Source organism: Arachis hypogaea, chromosome 2 (assembly GCF_003086295.3).
Source record: "Arachis hypogaea cultivar Tifrunner chromosome 2, arahy.Tifrunner.gnm2.J5K5, whole genome shotgun sequence".
NCBI lineage: Eukaryota > Viridiplantae > Streptophyta > Magnoliopsida > Fabales > Fabaceae > Arachis > Arachis hypogaea.
Genome location: NC_092037.1, coordinates 78,120,265 through 78,136,005, shown reverse-complemented (window position 1 = coordinate 78,136,005; position 15,741 = coordinate 78,120,265). Strand labels below are relative to the sequence as shown.

At 38.3% G+C, this 15,741-nt stretch overlaps 2 non-coding genes across 2 annotated transcripts; both read left to right on the top strand.

Moving 5' to 3' along the window:
* Window positions 1–371: 371 nt before the first annotated feature.
* On the top strand, window positions 372–479 carry LOC112763977 (small nucleolar RNA R71). Its single transcript, XR_003182971.1, has one exon. It is a non-coding gene; the product is annotated as a small nucleolar RNA R71 (small nucleolar RNA).
* A 14,763-nt stretch (window positions 480–15,242) lies between these two features.
* On the top strand, window positions 15,243–15,346 carry LOC112767508 (small nucleolar RNA R71). Its single transcript, XR_003184956.1, has one exon. It is a non-coding gene; the product is annotated as a small nucleolar RNA R71 (small nucleolar RNA).
* The last annotated feature ends 395 nt before the right edge of the window (window positions 15,347–15,741 follow it).

The following is a 15,741-nucleotide window of genomic DNA, read 5'->3' as shown; positions in this document are numbered from 1 at the left end:
TTCATTGAAGGGTTCTTAGGATCATAAGCTTCTTCTTCAGATGAAGCGTCCTTAGTACTGCCTAGTGCAGCTTGCATTCCAGACAGACTTTGAGAAATTATATTGACTTGCTGAGTCAATATTTTGTTCTGAGCCAGTATGGCATTCAGAGTATCAATCTCAAGAACTCCTTTCTTTTGATTCGTCCCATTATTCACAGGATTCCTTTCAGAAGTGTACATGAATTGGTTATTTGCAACCATTTCAATGAGTTCTTGAGCTTCTGCAGGCGTCTTCTTCAGATGAAGAGATCCTCCAGCAGAGCTGTCCAATGACATCTTGGACAGTTCAGATAGACCATCATAGAAGATACCTATGATGCTCCATTCAGAAAGCATGTCAGAAGGACACTTTCTGATCAATTGTTTGTATCTTTCCCAAGCTTCATAGAGGGATTCACCTTTCTTCTGTCTGAAGGTTTGGACTTCCACTCTAAGCTTACTCAATTTTTGAGGAGGAAAGAACTTTGCCAAGAAGGCATTGACTAGCTTTTTCCAAGAGTTCAGGCTTTCTTTAGGTTGTGAGTCCAACCTTATCCTAGCTCTGTCTCTTACAACAAAAGGGAATAGCATAAGTCTGTAGACCTCAGGGTCAACCCCCTTGGTCTTGACAGTGTCACAGATTTGCAAGAATTCATCTAAAAACTGATGAGGATCTTCTAATGGAAGTTCATGGAACTTGCAATTCTATTGCATTAGAGAAACTAATTGAGGCTTAAGCTCAAAGTTGTTTGCTCCAATGGCAGGGATAGAGATGCTTCTCCCATAGAAGTCGGGAGTAGGTGCAGTAAAGTCACCCAGCACCATCCTTGCATTGTTGGCATTGTTGTTGTTTTCGGCTGCCATGTCTTCTTCTTTGAAGAATTCTGTTATCTCCTCTACAGAGAGTTGTGCTTTAGCTTCTCTTAGCTTTCGCTTCAAGGTCCTTTCAGGTTCAGGGTCAGCCTCAACAAGAATGCTTTTGTCTTTGCTCCTGCTCATATGAAAGAGAAGAGAACAAGAAAATATAGAATCCTCTATGTCACAGTATAGAGATTCCTTGCGGTGTCAGAGGAAAAGAAAAATAGAAGGAAGAGGTAGAAGAGTTCGAACTTAGAAAGATAGAGTTCAAATTGGGCATTGAGGAGGAGTGTTAGTCCATAAATAGAAGGATGTGAGAAGAGGGGAAGAAATTTTCGAAAATTAAAGTGAATTAATTAAAAGAAATTTTGAAAAAAATGGTAATTGATTTTCGAAAACTAAGATTGAGAAAGAAATAAAGTGATTTTGAAAAAGATTTTGAAATTGGAAATCAAAGAGATATAATTGAAAACTATTTTGAAAAAGATGTGATTAAAAATATATGATTGAAAAGTTATGGTTTTAAAGAGATATGATTGAAAAGATATGATTGAAAAATAATTTAAAAATATTTGATTTTTAAAATTAATGACTTGGCTAACAAGAAAAGATATGATTCAAATATTAAACCTTTCTCAACAGAAAAGGCAACACACTTGAAATGTTGAATCAAATCATTAATTGTTAGCAAGTATTTTTGAAAATGGAAAAAAATTGATTTTGAAAATATATGATTGAAAATATATGATTTGAAAAAGATTTGATTTTGAAAAATTATGGAAACTTGAAAAAAATTTGAATTAAAAACAAAATATTCCCTCTTGTGCCATCCTGGCGTTAAACGCCCAGAATGGTATCCATTATGGCGTTTAACGCCTAAAATGCTACCCTTTTGGGAGTTAAACACCCAGCCAGGCACCCTGGCTGGCGTTTAAACGCCAGTTTTCCTTCCTCACTGGGCATTTTGATCGCCCAGCTTTTTCTGTGTAATTCCTCTACTGTATGTTCTGAATCTTCAATTCTCTGTATTATTGACATGAAAAGACACAAATTAAAAATTTTTTGGATTTTTAATAATGAGGAATAATCAAAATCAAACTAAGATCAACTAAAAAATGCATGCAAGACACCAAACTTAAAATGAGACACACTAGACTCAACAAGAAACATAAAATATTTTTGGTCTTTTATGATTTTGTAAAATTTTTTTTTTGGATTTTTCGAAAATTATATGGAGAAGAAAATAAAGAGATTCAAAATTTTTAATAAGAATTCCAAGAATCATGCAATGTTAGTCTAAAGCTTCAGTCTAAGGAAATTAGACATGGCTAGCCAAGCTTCAGCAGGACATTGCATTCAAGAGCTAAATTGATGAGAATCAATCAGCTTTGGTGATGATGAAAACATCACCTTGAAACTCTAGAATTCATTCTTAAAAATTCTGAAGAAAAGTACCTAATCTAAGCAACAAGATAAACTGTCAGTTGTCCAAACTTAAACAATCCCCGGCAACGACGCCAAAAACTTGGTGCACAAAATTGTGATCATCAATGGCGCCATCAACATGGTACGCACAATTGCAGTCTCAACTCTTTATCACAACTTCACACAACTAACCAGCAAGTGCACTGGGTCGTCCAAGTAATAAACCTTACGCGAGTAAGGGTCGATCCCACGGAGATTGTTGGTATGAAGCAAGCTATGGTCATCTTGTAAATCTCAGTTAGGCAGATTCAAATGGTTATGAATGATTTATGAATAAAGCATAAAATAAAGATAGAGATACTTATGTAATTCATTGGTGAGAATTTCAGATAAGTGTATGGAGATGCTTTGTCCCTTCCGTCTCTCTACTTTCCTACTGTCTTCATCCAATCCTTCTTACTCCTTTCCATGGCAAGCTGTATGTTGGGCATCACCGTTGTCAATGGCTACAGTCCCGTCCTCTCAGTGAAAATGTTCAACGCGCTCTGTCACAGCACGGCTAATCATCTGTAGGTTCTCAATCAGGTTGGAATAGAATCAAGTGATTCTTTTGCGTCTGTCACTAACGCCCAGCCTTCAGGAGTTTGAAGCTCGTCACAGTCATTCAATCCTTGAATCCTACTCAGAATACCACAGACAAGGTTTAGACCTTCCAGATTCTCTTGAATGCCGTCATCAATTCTAGCTTATACCACGAAGATTCTGATTAAGGAATCCAAGAGATAAACATTCAAGCCTTGTTTGCTTGTAGAACGGAAGTGGTTGTCAGGCACGCGTTCATAGGTGAGAATAATGATGAGCGTCACATAATCATCACATTCATCATGTTCTTGGGTGCAAATTAATATCTTAGAACAAGAATAAGCCGAATTGAATAGAAGAACAATAGTAATTGCATTAATACTCGAGGTACAGCAGAGCTCCACACCTTAATCTACGGTGTGTAGAAACTCCACCGTTGAAAATACATAAGAACAAGGTCTAGGCATGGCCGAGAGGCCAGCACCCATAATCTAAGAACTAGACGTCCAAAGATGATCTAAAGATCTAAAGTGATCAAAAGATGAAAATACAATAGTAAAAGGTCCTATTTGTAGAGAACTAGTAGCTTAGGGTTTACAAAGATGAGTAAATTACATAAAAATCGACTTTCGGGCCCACTTGGTGTGTGTTTGGGCTGAGCATTGAAGCTTCTATATGTAGAGACTTTTCTTGGAGTTAAACGCCAGCTTTTGTGCCAGTTTAGGGCGTTTAACTCCCATTCTTGTGCCAGTTCCGGCGTTTTACGCCAGAATTCTTGAGCTGACTTGAAACGCCTGTTTGAGCCATCAAATCTCGGGCAAAGTATGAACTATTATACATTTTTGGAAAGCCCAGGATGTCTACTTTCCAACGCAATTGAGAGCGCGCCAATTGGGTATCTGTAGCTCCAGAAAATCCACTTCGAGTGCAGGGAGGTCAGAATCTAACAGCATCTGCAGTCCTTTTCAGCCTCTGAATCAGATTTTTGCTCAGGTCCCTCAATTTCAGCCAGAAAATACCTGAAATCATAGAAAAACACACAAACTCATAGTAAAGTCCAGAAAAGTGAATTTTAAATAAAAACTAATAAAAATATAATAAAAACTAACTAAAACATACTAAAAACATATTAAAAACAATGCCAAAAAGCGTATAAATTATCCGCTTATCAAATGCCCTAGGTCTACTCCCTGGCTAGTGTTCAATGCCAGCAACACTCCATCCAGAGTGTTCTATTTTCACTGCTGAATTTTTTTCTGTCTCTGTTCTGACTGCTACACATGATCATGAACCTAAAAAAATAACTTAAAGAAAAATAAAATGAAAGAAAATAGAAATAATTAATTAAGGTTGGGTTGCTTCCCAACAAGCGCTTCTTTAACGTCATTAGCTTGACGGTTAGCGCCTTACGGAGGTGAGTATGGGCTCAGAATTTCATCCCTTATAGTGAACTTTCTTCATGTCTTCTCATGAATGAACTCTACATGCTCTAGAGATAGGATACAACTCACTGTATGTGGTATATTTAGTTTCTTGGTGAAGACAACTCTCATGCCAAGTGAGAGGCCTTCAGTGGGGACTTTCTTGTCCTTCGAGCCTTTAGGTACTTTCTTCCTAATACCTTTGTTCTTAGAACTTGTTAATGGCTACCCAATACCAAACTTAGAATTGATGTTTAGGGGCTTAGTAAAGCTTTGCACTGAAAGAGATGGTTGGGACACTAAGTGTTGCACCATTGTCTCTTCCTTATCAGAGGGAGAATTAGGATTGGACATCTTGAACAAGATGTAGTCCTCTCCTAGTTGGAAAACTATTTGTCCCTTTGCCACATTAATCATGGCATTTGCAGTAACTAGGAAAGGCCTTCCGAGGATGATAGAATCATCCTCATCCTTTCCTATGTTCAACCTTCACCAAGACATCCTCTACTAAGCCATATGGCTTCTTTATTGACTTGTCTGCCATCTCTAGTGAGATGTTTGCAACATGTACCTTAAAGATTCCCAGCTTCTCCATTACAGAGAGTGGCATGAGGTTTATGCTTGACCTTAGGTCACACAAAGCCTTCTCAAAGGTCATGATGTCTATGGTGCAAAGGATCAGGAAGCGTCCAGGATCTAGAAGCTTCTGAGGTAGCTTCTGCTGAACCAAAGCATTGAGTTCTTTGGTAAGCACTAGAGGTTCTTCCTCCATAGGCTTTGTACCAAATAGCTTGGCATTTAGCTTCATGAGAGCTCTTAGGTACCAAGCAACTTGCTCTTCCCTAGTATCTTCATCCTCATCAGAGGATGAGTTATCATCAGAACTCATGCACTACAGGAGTGCATGCAAAGGAACCTCTATAGTCTCTATATGAGCCTTGGCTTCCTTTAGTTCTTGGATAGGGTTTCCTTGAGTAGGTATTGAGCACTCAGAGGGTGTGCCTTTACTGGCATTCAACGCCAGCTCTGATGGCTTTTTGGGTGTTGAATGCCCATGTTGTATAACCTTGCTGGCATTAAACGCTAGTTCCTTTACCATTTTGGGCATTGAACGCCCAGCAGGGATGTTCTGGCTGGCGTTCAACGCCAGCTTCCTTGTCTGTTTGGGCGTTGAACGCCCAGTGAGGGCTTTCTAACTAGCGTTTAGCGCCAGCTTTATTGCCTGGTTGGGCGTTGAACGCCTAGTGAGGGCTTCCTCACTGGCGTTCAATGCTAGGCTTTTAGCCAGTTTAGGCGTTGAATGCCCAGTGAGATCTTCCTCACTGGCGTTCAATGCCTTCCCAGTCTCTTCAGTTTCGGCCTTAACCTCAGTGGTGATCGCCTTGCATTCTTCTCTTGGGTTCACTTCAGCGTTACTTGGAAGAGTGTCAAGAGGGGTCTTAGGGATCCTCTTACTCAATTGACCAACCTGTATCTCCAAATTTTTTATGGGGGATCTTGTTTCAGTTATAAAACTATGAGTGGTCTTAGAGAGGCTGGAGACTAGAATGGCTAATTTAGAAATGCTCTACTTAGGAGTCTCTATATTTCCTTGAGAAGATGGGAATGGTGGCCTGTTGTTGAACCTATTCTAGTTCCTTCAATCTTGATTATTGTTGAAGCCTTGTTGAGGCTTCTGTTGATCCTTCCATAAAAGGTTATGACGATTCCCCCATGAAGGGTTGTAGGTATTTCCATAGGGTTCACCCAGGTAATTCACGTCCTCCATGGTGGGTTGATCAGGATCATAAGCTTCTACTTCAGAAGAAGCTTCCTGAATGTTACCAGCTGTAGCTTGCATTCCAGTCAAATGCTGAGAGATCATATTGACCTGTTGGGTCAAGATCGTATTCTGAGCTAATATAACATTCAGAGTGTCAACTTCAAGAACTCCTTTCTTCTGAGAGATCCCATTGTTCAAAAGGTTTCTCTCAGAGGTGTACATGAATTGGTTGTTTGCAACCATCTCAATGAATTCTCTTGCTTCTACAGGCATTTTCTTTAAGTGAAGTGATCCACCTACAGAGTTGTCCAATGATATTTTGGACATCTCAGACCGACCAATATAGAAAACTCCTATGATAGACGATTCTAAGAGCATGTCAGGAGGACACCTCTTGATCAGTTGCTTGTATCTTTTTCAAGCTTCATAGAGGGATTCACCTTTTCTTTGTCTGAAGGTTTAAACTTCCACTCTGATTTTGCTCATCTTTTAAGGGGAAACAATTTTCCAAGAAAGCATTGACCAGCTTTTCCTAAGAGTCTAGGCTCTCTTTAGGTTGAAAATACAACCATATCTTAGCACTATCTCTTACAGTAAAGGAAAAAAGCATAAGTCTATAGACCTCAGGATCCACTCTATTGGTCTTAACAGTGTCACAGATTTGCGAGAATTCTGACAGGAATTGGTGTGGATCTTCCAGTGAAGTCCATGAAACTTGCAATTCTGTTGCAGAAGAGAGACTAACTGAGGCTTAAGCTTAAAGTTATTAGCTCCAATGGTAGGTACAGAGATGCTTATGCCATAAAAGTCATAGGTAGGCAAGGTGAAGTCATCAAGAATCTTTCTTGCCTCTTCTTTTGGAGTGTTGTGTTTTAACTTATTGTAAACTCCTCCTTAAAGCCCTCTTAGGTTTAGGATCAAGATTAAAGAGAGATTCTTTATCCCTGTTCTTGGTCATAAACAAGAAAACAAAAAACCAAGGATAGAGGAGAATAGGAGCTCTATGTTTAAGAACAGAGGACTCCCTGTGAGATGTAAAGAAAGAAGAGAAAGAAAAATGAAGATAGAAGAAGTAGAAGAAGAATTCGAATAAAGAGAGGAGACGAATTAGAAGTAGAAAAGATAAACAAGAATTAAAATATTTTTGTTTTTGTTTTATTTATTTATGAAATTCAAAAATATAAGTTAATTAATTAAAAAGAATTGAAAATTAATTAATGAATTTCAAAAAAGAAGAGAGAGAAATAGAGGAAGAGATTTTGAAAATTAGAAGAGAGAAAAATTAGTTAGGAAGTTGAGAAAAAGAAGAAAGATAACAAGTAACTAATTAAGAAAAGAAATAAAAATAAGATAAGATAGAAGATTAGAAAATATTTAATTTTAAAAATATTTGAAAAAGTCAACAAGATAAGATAAGAATTGAAAAAGATTTGAAAAAGATTTAATTTTAAAATGTAAAAGAAGATAAGATAGAAAAGATAATATAAATTAGGTAAGAAAGATAAGATAAGGAAGTTAAGAAAAGATAAGTTTTAAAATTAAAATGATTTGAATTTAAAATTTGAAGTTTGAAATTTATATTTTGAATTTTGAAATTTGAAACAAGATAAGATAAAGATTTGAAAAAGATTTGAATTTCGAAAAGGTTTGATTTTTAAAATTTGAATTTTAAAAAAGGATAAGATAAGATTTTTGAATTTTGAAGAAAGATAAAAAGATAAGATAAGATTTTGAAAAAGATATAATTTTTGAAAAGATTTTATTTTGAAAAGATTTGTAAACTAAGATAAGATAAGATAATAGTTTGAAATTAAAATCTGAAATTTTAATTAAAATTTTTTAAAATTAATTAAAAGATAAGAAAAGATATGTTATTTTTTTGATTTTTTGAATTTAATATGGAAAGAGAAAAACAACAAAAAGACACCGAACTTAAAATTTTTAGATCTAAGAATGCCTAGTGTGCGAAATTTTTAGAGAAAAACACAGAGACAGCAAACTTAAAAATTTTAAGATCAAAACAAAAAGAAAAACAAGAACACTTTGAAGATCAAGAAGAACACCAAGAACAAAATTCAAAGAATTCAAAGAACACAAGAACATGCAAAAAACACCAAATATAAAAATTTTGAAAACCAAAGACAAAATTTTTGAAAAATTAAAGAAAATACACAAGAAGGCACCAAACTTACGATTGGCACAAGACTCAAACAAATGACACTAATTTTAATTTTTTTTAAAAGAGACTCAAGGAATTTGAAAATTCAACTAAGAACACAAACAATAGACTCGAACAAAAATAAAACAAAATTAAACAAAGAAAATAATTTTTTTTTGAAAATGTTTTTTACTTTTCAAAAAAAAAAGAAAAATAAAATAAAAGACTCTAACAAAATTAAAGACAACACCTAATCTAAGTAACAAGAGAATCCGTCAGTTGTCCAAACTCCAACAATCCCCAGCAATGGCACCAAAAACTTAGTGCACGAATCCCCACACTTCGTACAATTTTACCAGCAAGTACATTGGATTGTACAAGTAATACCTGAGCGAGTCAGGGTATATCCCCCGAGGATTGTGGTTTGAAGTAAGCTATTGTTATCTTGTAGATCTTAGTCAGGCGAATAGAAAGGTATGTGGGTTGATTGTTTAAATGCATAAAAGAAAATAAGGAGATCTAAACTAGGTTGACCTGTTTATAATAATAAGAGGATGGTTAAGGCTTGGAGATCTTGTGTCCTTCTGGATTAACTCTGGTCTTACTATCTTCTTCAATTGTGAGTGATTTCTTCTATGGCAGGCTGTATGTGATCAACGCCATACCGTCACGGTGGCCAATCTTCTCTAAATCTGAACCCCAGGGTTAGTGTGGATCCATTCTGATTGAAGGTGAAGCTCCTGCAGTCTATTCTCCTTAATGATCTTACACTAAACACCACAGACAAGGTCGAATATTCTGAATTAGAGAATGCTGCATGGTGCACGAAATTGTGATTCATTCTTTTCTAACTCGAAACAATACCCGGTAATGGCTCCAAAAACTTGGTGCTCAATATCACGGTGTCTAAAATTTAATTCACAACTCCGCACAACTAACCAGCAAGTGCACTGGGTCGTCCAAGTAATACCTTACGTGAGTAAGGGTCGATCCCACGGAGATTGTTGGTATGAAGCAAGCCATGGTCATCTTGTAAATCCCAGTCAGGAGGATAAAATTATGGAATTTAGAAAATCAAATATGATTAATAAAAATAAACAGAAAATAAAATGGATAGAGATACTTATGTAAATTAATAGTGGGAATTTCAGATAAGTGTATGGAGATGCTGTGCTCCTCTTGAATCTCTACTTTCTTATTACATTCATCCAATCCTTCTTACTCCTTTCCATGGAAAGCTGTATGTAGGGCATCACCGTTGTCAATGGCTATATCCCATCCTCTCAGTGAAAACGTTCCTATGCTCTGTCACAGCACGGCTAATCATCTGTCGGTTCTCAATCAGGTTGGAATAGAATCCCTTGATTCTTTTATGTTTGTCATCACACCCAGCTGGTGGACGAAATTGTGATAAAAGAGTTTCAGGCATTGGTAGAGAAGCTCACAACTCCGTTCAACTAACCAGCAACTGTACTGGGTCGTCCAAGTAATAAACCTTACGTGAGTAAGGGTCGATCCCACAGAGATTGTTGGTATGAAGCAAGCTATGGTCACCTTGTAAATCTCAGTTAGGCAGATTAAATTGGTTTATGGGTTTCAAAAATAGAGATAAGAAAATAAAAATAATAAAAGGGATAGAATACTTATGCAGATTCATTGGTGGGAATTTCAGATAAGCGGATGGAGATACTGCATGGCTCAAGGACGTCTGCTCTCCTACTGCTTCAACCCAATCCTTCTTACTCCTTTCCATGGCAAGCTGTGTATAGGGGTTCACCATCAGCGGTGGCTACTTTCAATCCTCTCGGGAAAATGATCCTATGCGGCTGTCACTCGCATGGCTAATCGTCTGGAGGCATCACCCATGGTTGATGACTACATCCCATCCTCGCAGTGAAAACTACGCTCACGCACTCTGTCACAGCACGGCTAATCACTGGTTGGTTCCTGCGCCTACTGGAATAGAATCCCTTGATTCTTTTGCGTCTGTCACTAACGCCCAGCACTTGCAAGTTTGAAGCACGTCACAGTCATTCATTACCGGAATCCTACTCAGAATACCACAGACAAGGTGAGACTTTCCGGATTCCCAGGATCCTACTCGGAATACCACAGACAAGGTGAGACTTTCCGGATCCTTATAAATGCCGCCATCTATCTAGCTTATACCACGAAGATTCTGTTGGGGAATCTAAGAGATATACATTCAAGCTTTGTTGCATGTAGAACGGAAGTGGTTGTCAATCACGTGCGTTCATAAGTGAGAATGATAATGAGGGTTACTTATCATCACATTCATCATGTTCTTGGGTACGAATGAATATCTTGGAATAAGAATAAGAGAGATTTGAATAAAAGACAATGAAATTGCATTAATACTTGAGGTACAGCAGAGCTCCACACCCTTAATCTATGGTGTGCAGAAACTCCACCGTTGAAAATACATAAGCAAAAGGTTTAGGCATGGCCGAATGGCCAGCCCTCTCCATGATCAAGTGACCGAATAGTCTAAAGACTTAAAGTGATCAAAAGATTATCCCTGATACAATAGATAAATGTTCTATTTATAATAAACTAGCTCCTAGGGTTTACATGAGTAAGTAATTGATGCATAACTTCACTTCCGGGGCCCACTTGGTGTATGCATGGGCTGAGCTTGATCAATCCACGAGCTGAGGCTTTTCTTGGAGTTGAACTCCGAGTTATGACGTGTTTTGGGCGTTCAACTCCGGATCATGACGTTTTTCTGGCGTTTAACTCCAGACAGCAGCATGAACTTGGCGTTCAACGCCAAGTTACGTCGTCATTCTTCGAATAAAGTATGAACTATTATATATTTCTGGAAAGCCCTGGATGTCTACGTTCCAACGCCGTTGAGAGCGCGCCAATTGGAGTTCTGTAGCTCCAAAAAATTCATTTCGAGTGCAGGGAGGTCAGATTCCAACAGCATCAGCAGTCCTTTTGTCAGCCTTCTTCAGAGTTTTGCTCAAATCCCTCAATTTCAGCCAGAATTTACCTGAAATCACAGAAAAACACACAAACTCATAGTAAAGTCCAGAAATGTGAATTTAACATAAAAACTAATGAAAACATCCCTAAAAGTAGCTCAAACTTACTAAAAACTATCTAAAAACAATGCCAAAAAGCGTATAAATTATCCGCTCATCACAACACCAAACTTAAATTGTTGCTTGTCCCCAAGCAACTGAAAATCAAATAGGATAAAAGAAGAGAATATACTATAAATCTCAGAATATCAATGAATATTAATTTAATTAGATGAGCGGGACTTGTAGCTTTTTGCTTCTGAACAGTTTTGGCATCTCACTTTCTCCTTTGTAGTTTAGAGTGATTGGCGTCTCTAGGAACTTAGAATTTCGGATAGTGTTATTGACTCTCCTAGTTAAGCATGTTGATTCTTGAACACAGCTACTTATGAGTCTTGGCCGTGGCCCTAAGCACTTTGTTTTCCAGTATTACCACCGGATACACAAATGCCACAGACACATAACTGGGTGAACCTTTTCAGATTGTGACTCAGCTTTGCTAGAGTCCCCAGTTAGTGGTGTCCAGAGCTCTTAAGCACACTCTTTTGCTTTGGATCACGACTTTAACCACTCAGTCTCAAGCTTTTCACTTGGACCTTCATGACACAAGCACATGGTTAGGGACAGCTTGATTTAGCCGCTTAGGCCTGGATTTAATTTCCTTGGGCCCTCCTATCCATTGATGCTCAAAGCCTTGGATCCTTTTTACCCTTGCCTTTTGGTTTTAAGGGCTATTGGCTTTTTCTACTGCTCCTTCTTTTTCTTTCTATTTTTTTTTGCCATTTTTTTTTACTGCTTTCTCTTGCTTCAAGAATCAATTTCATGATTTTTTTTCAAATCATCAATAACATTTCTCTTTGTTCATCATTCTTTCAAGAGCCAACAATTTTAACACTCATAAACAACAAGATCAAAAATATGCACTGTTCAAGCATTCATTCAGAAAACAAAAAGTATTGTTACCACATCAATATAATTAAATTAAATTCAAGGATAAATTCAAAATTCATGTACTTCTTGTTCTTTTGAATTAAAACATTTTTCGTTTAAGAGAGGTGAAGGATTAATGGGTTTTATTCATAGCTTTAAGGCATGGTTACATACTAATGATCATGAAGTAGAGACACAAAACATAGATAAACACAATATTAAAAACCGAAAACAGGAAGAAATAAAGAACAAGGAATGGATCCACCTGAGTGAGGGTGGCGCCTTCTTGAAGGTCCAATGGTGCTTTTTGAGCTCCTCTATGTCTCTTCCTTGCTTCTGTTGAATGATTCCTAGTAATTTTGGTGTTTCTTCCCTTAGTTGCTTCCAATATTTGTGTGGAGGATAACTTATTCCCTGAGGTATCTCAGGGATCTCTTGATTTGCAGCCATATGTTCTACCACTGAGCTATGGCGGCTTATATTTTTTTCCATCTCCCAAGACTCAGAGGTGGAAGCTTTTGTCTTCCCTTTGAGGTTTCTCTGGCCTTAGGTGCCATTAATGGTAATGGAAAAGCAAAAAAAAAAGCTATGCTTTTACCACACCAAACTTAAAATATTGCTCGCCCTCGAGCAAGAAAGAAAAGAAGAGAAGAAGAAGAAGAAGAAGAGAATGGAGGTGAGTGAGGGGAGATGGATTCGGCTATATGGGTGGGATTGGGTGGGAAAGAGAAGTTGAATTGTAAAGGTAGGTGGGGTGTATGGGGAAGAGTGGATAGATGTAGGTGGTGAATGAAAAATAGAAGGGATGACCATGAATGGAAAGAGAGAGGGCGAGGTAGGTGGGGATCTTGTGGGGTCCACAGATCCTGAGGTGAAAAGAAATACCATTCCTTCACCATATAGGCATGTAAAATGCCTTCGTGCATCATTCTGGCGTTTAAACGCCCATTGGTGCACGTTCTGGGCGTTCAATGCCCATGTAATGCATGTTTCTGGCGTTGAACGCCAGTTTCATGCTTGTTACTGGCTTTCAGCGCCAGTTTGTCCTCTCTGGGCACATTCCTGGCGTTCAGCACCAGGATGTTGCTTGTTTCTGGCGTTCAGCGCCAGAATGGTGCTCTGTTCTGGCGTTGAACGCCGGCCAGATGCACCTTACTGGCGTTGAACACCAGCCCGTGCGTCCTCCAGGGTGAAAAATTTTTTTCTTCTGTTTTTGACTCTGTTTTTAATTTTTTTGATTTTTTTCGTGACTCCTCATGATCATGTACCTAATAAAACACAAAATAACAATAAAATAAAAATTAGATAAATAAAATTGGGTTGCCTCCCAACAAGCGCTTCTTTAATGTCAATAGCTTGACAGTGGCTCTCATGGAGCCACAAGGTGATCAGGTCAATGTTAGTGTAGTCCCAACACCAAACTTAGAGTTTGGATATGGGGTCTTAACACCAAACTTAGAGTTTGACTGTGTGGGCTCTTCTTGACTCTGAACTGAGAGAAGCTCTTCATGCTTACTCTCTTCTGTCACAGAGGGATGGCCATGTGCTTTAAACACAAGGTAGTCCCCATTCAATTGAAGGACTAACTCACCTCTGTTGACATCTATCACAGCTTCTGCTGTGGCTAGGAAAGGTCTTCCAAGGATGATGCAATCATCCTCTTCCTTCCTAGTGTCTAAGATTATGAAATTAGCAGGGATGTAAAGGCCTTCAACCTTTACTAGCACGTCCTCTACTATTCCATAAGCTTGTCTCAATGACTTATCTGCCAATTGCAATGAGAACAAGGCAGGTTGTACCTCAATGATTCCCAACTTCTCCATTACAGAGAGTGGCATAAGATTTATCCCTGACCCCAGATCACATAGAGCTTTTTCAAAGCTCATGGTGCCAATGGTACAAGGTATTAAGAACTTGCCAGGATCTTGTTTATTTTGAGGTAGAGTTTTCTGAATCCAAGCATCTAGTTCACTAATGAGCAAGGGAGGTTCACTTTTCCAAGTCTCATTACCAAACAACTTGGCATTCAGCTTCATGATAGCTCCTAAGTATTAAGCAACTTGCTCTCCAGTCACATCTTCATCCTCTTCAGAGGAAGAATAGTCTTCAGAGCTCATGAATGGCAGAAGGAGATTTAATGGAATCTCTATGGTCTCTAGATGAGCCTCAGAGTCCTCTGGATCCTTAATAGGAAACTTCTTCTTGCTTGAAGGACGTCCCAGGGGGTCTTCCTCACTAGGATTTTCGTCCTCCTCCTCCCTAGTGCATTCGGCCACTTTGATTAAATCAATGGCCTTGCACTCTCCTTTTGGATTCTCTTCTGTATTGCTTGGGAGAATACTGGGAGGAGTTTTAATGACTTTCTTACTCAGCTGGCCCACTTGTGCCTCCAAATTTCTAATGGAGGATCTTGTTTCATTCATGAAACTGAAAGTGGCTTTTGACAGATCAGAGACAATATTGGCTAAATTAGAAGTGTTTTGTTCTGAATTCTCTGTCTGTTGCTGAGAAGATGATGGATATGGCTTACTATTACTCAGCCTATTGCGTCCACCATTGTTAAAGCCTTGTTGAGGCTTTTGTTGATCCTTCCAGGAGAAATTTGAGTGATTTCTCCATGATGGGTTATAGGTGTTTCCATAAGGTTCACCCATGTAATTAACCTCTGCCATGGCAGGGTTCTCAGGATCATAAGCTTCTTCAAAAGCTACCTCTCTAGTACTGTTGGATGCATGTTGCAATCCATTAAGATTTTGAGAGATTATGTTGACCTGTTGAGTCAACATTTTGTTCTGAGCCAATATGGCATTCAGAGCATCAATTTCAAGAACTCCTTTCTTCTGAGGTATCCCATTATTTACGGAATTCCTCTCAGAGGTATACATGAACTGGTTGTTTGCAACCATGTCAATGAGTTCTTGAGCCTCTTCAGGCGTTTTCTTCAGGTGAATAGATCCACCTGCAGAATGGTCCAGTGACATTTTCGAAAATTCAGAGAGACCATAATAGAAGATATCTAATAGGGTCCATTCTGAAAACATGTCAGATGGACATCTTTTGGTCAACTGCTTGTATCTTTCCCAAGCTTCATAGAGGGATTCACCATCTTTTTGTTTGAAGGTTTGAACATCCACTCTCAGCTTGCTCAGCTTTTGAGGAGGAAAGAATTTATCCAAGAAGGCAGTGACCAGCTTATCCCAGGAGTCCAGGCTATCCTTAGGTTGTGAATCCAACCATATTCTAGCTCTGTCTCTTACAGCAAAAGGGAAAAGCATGAGTCTGTAGACTTCAGGATCAACTCCATTCGTCTTTACAGTCTCACAGATCTGCAAGAACTCAGTTAAGAACTGATAAGGATCTTCAGATGGAAGTCCATAAAACTTGCAGTTTTGTTGCATTAAAGCAACTAGCTGAGGTTTCAGCTCAAAGTTATTGGCTCCAATGGCAGGAATGGAGATGCTTCTTCCATCAAACTTGGACGTTGGCTTTGTGAAGTCACCAAGCATTCTCCTTGCATTATTATTATTATTATTTTCGG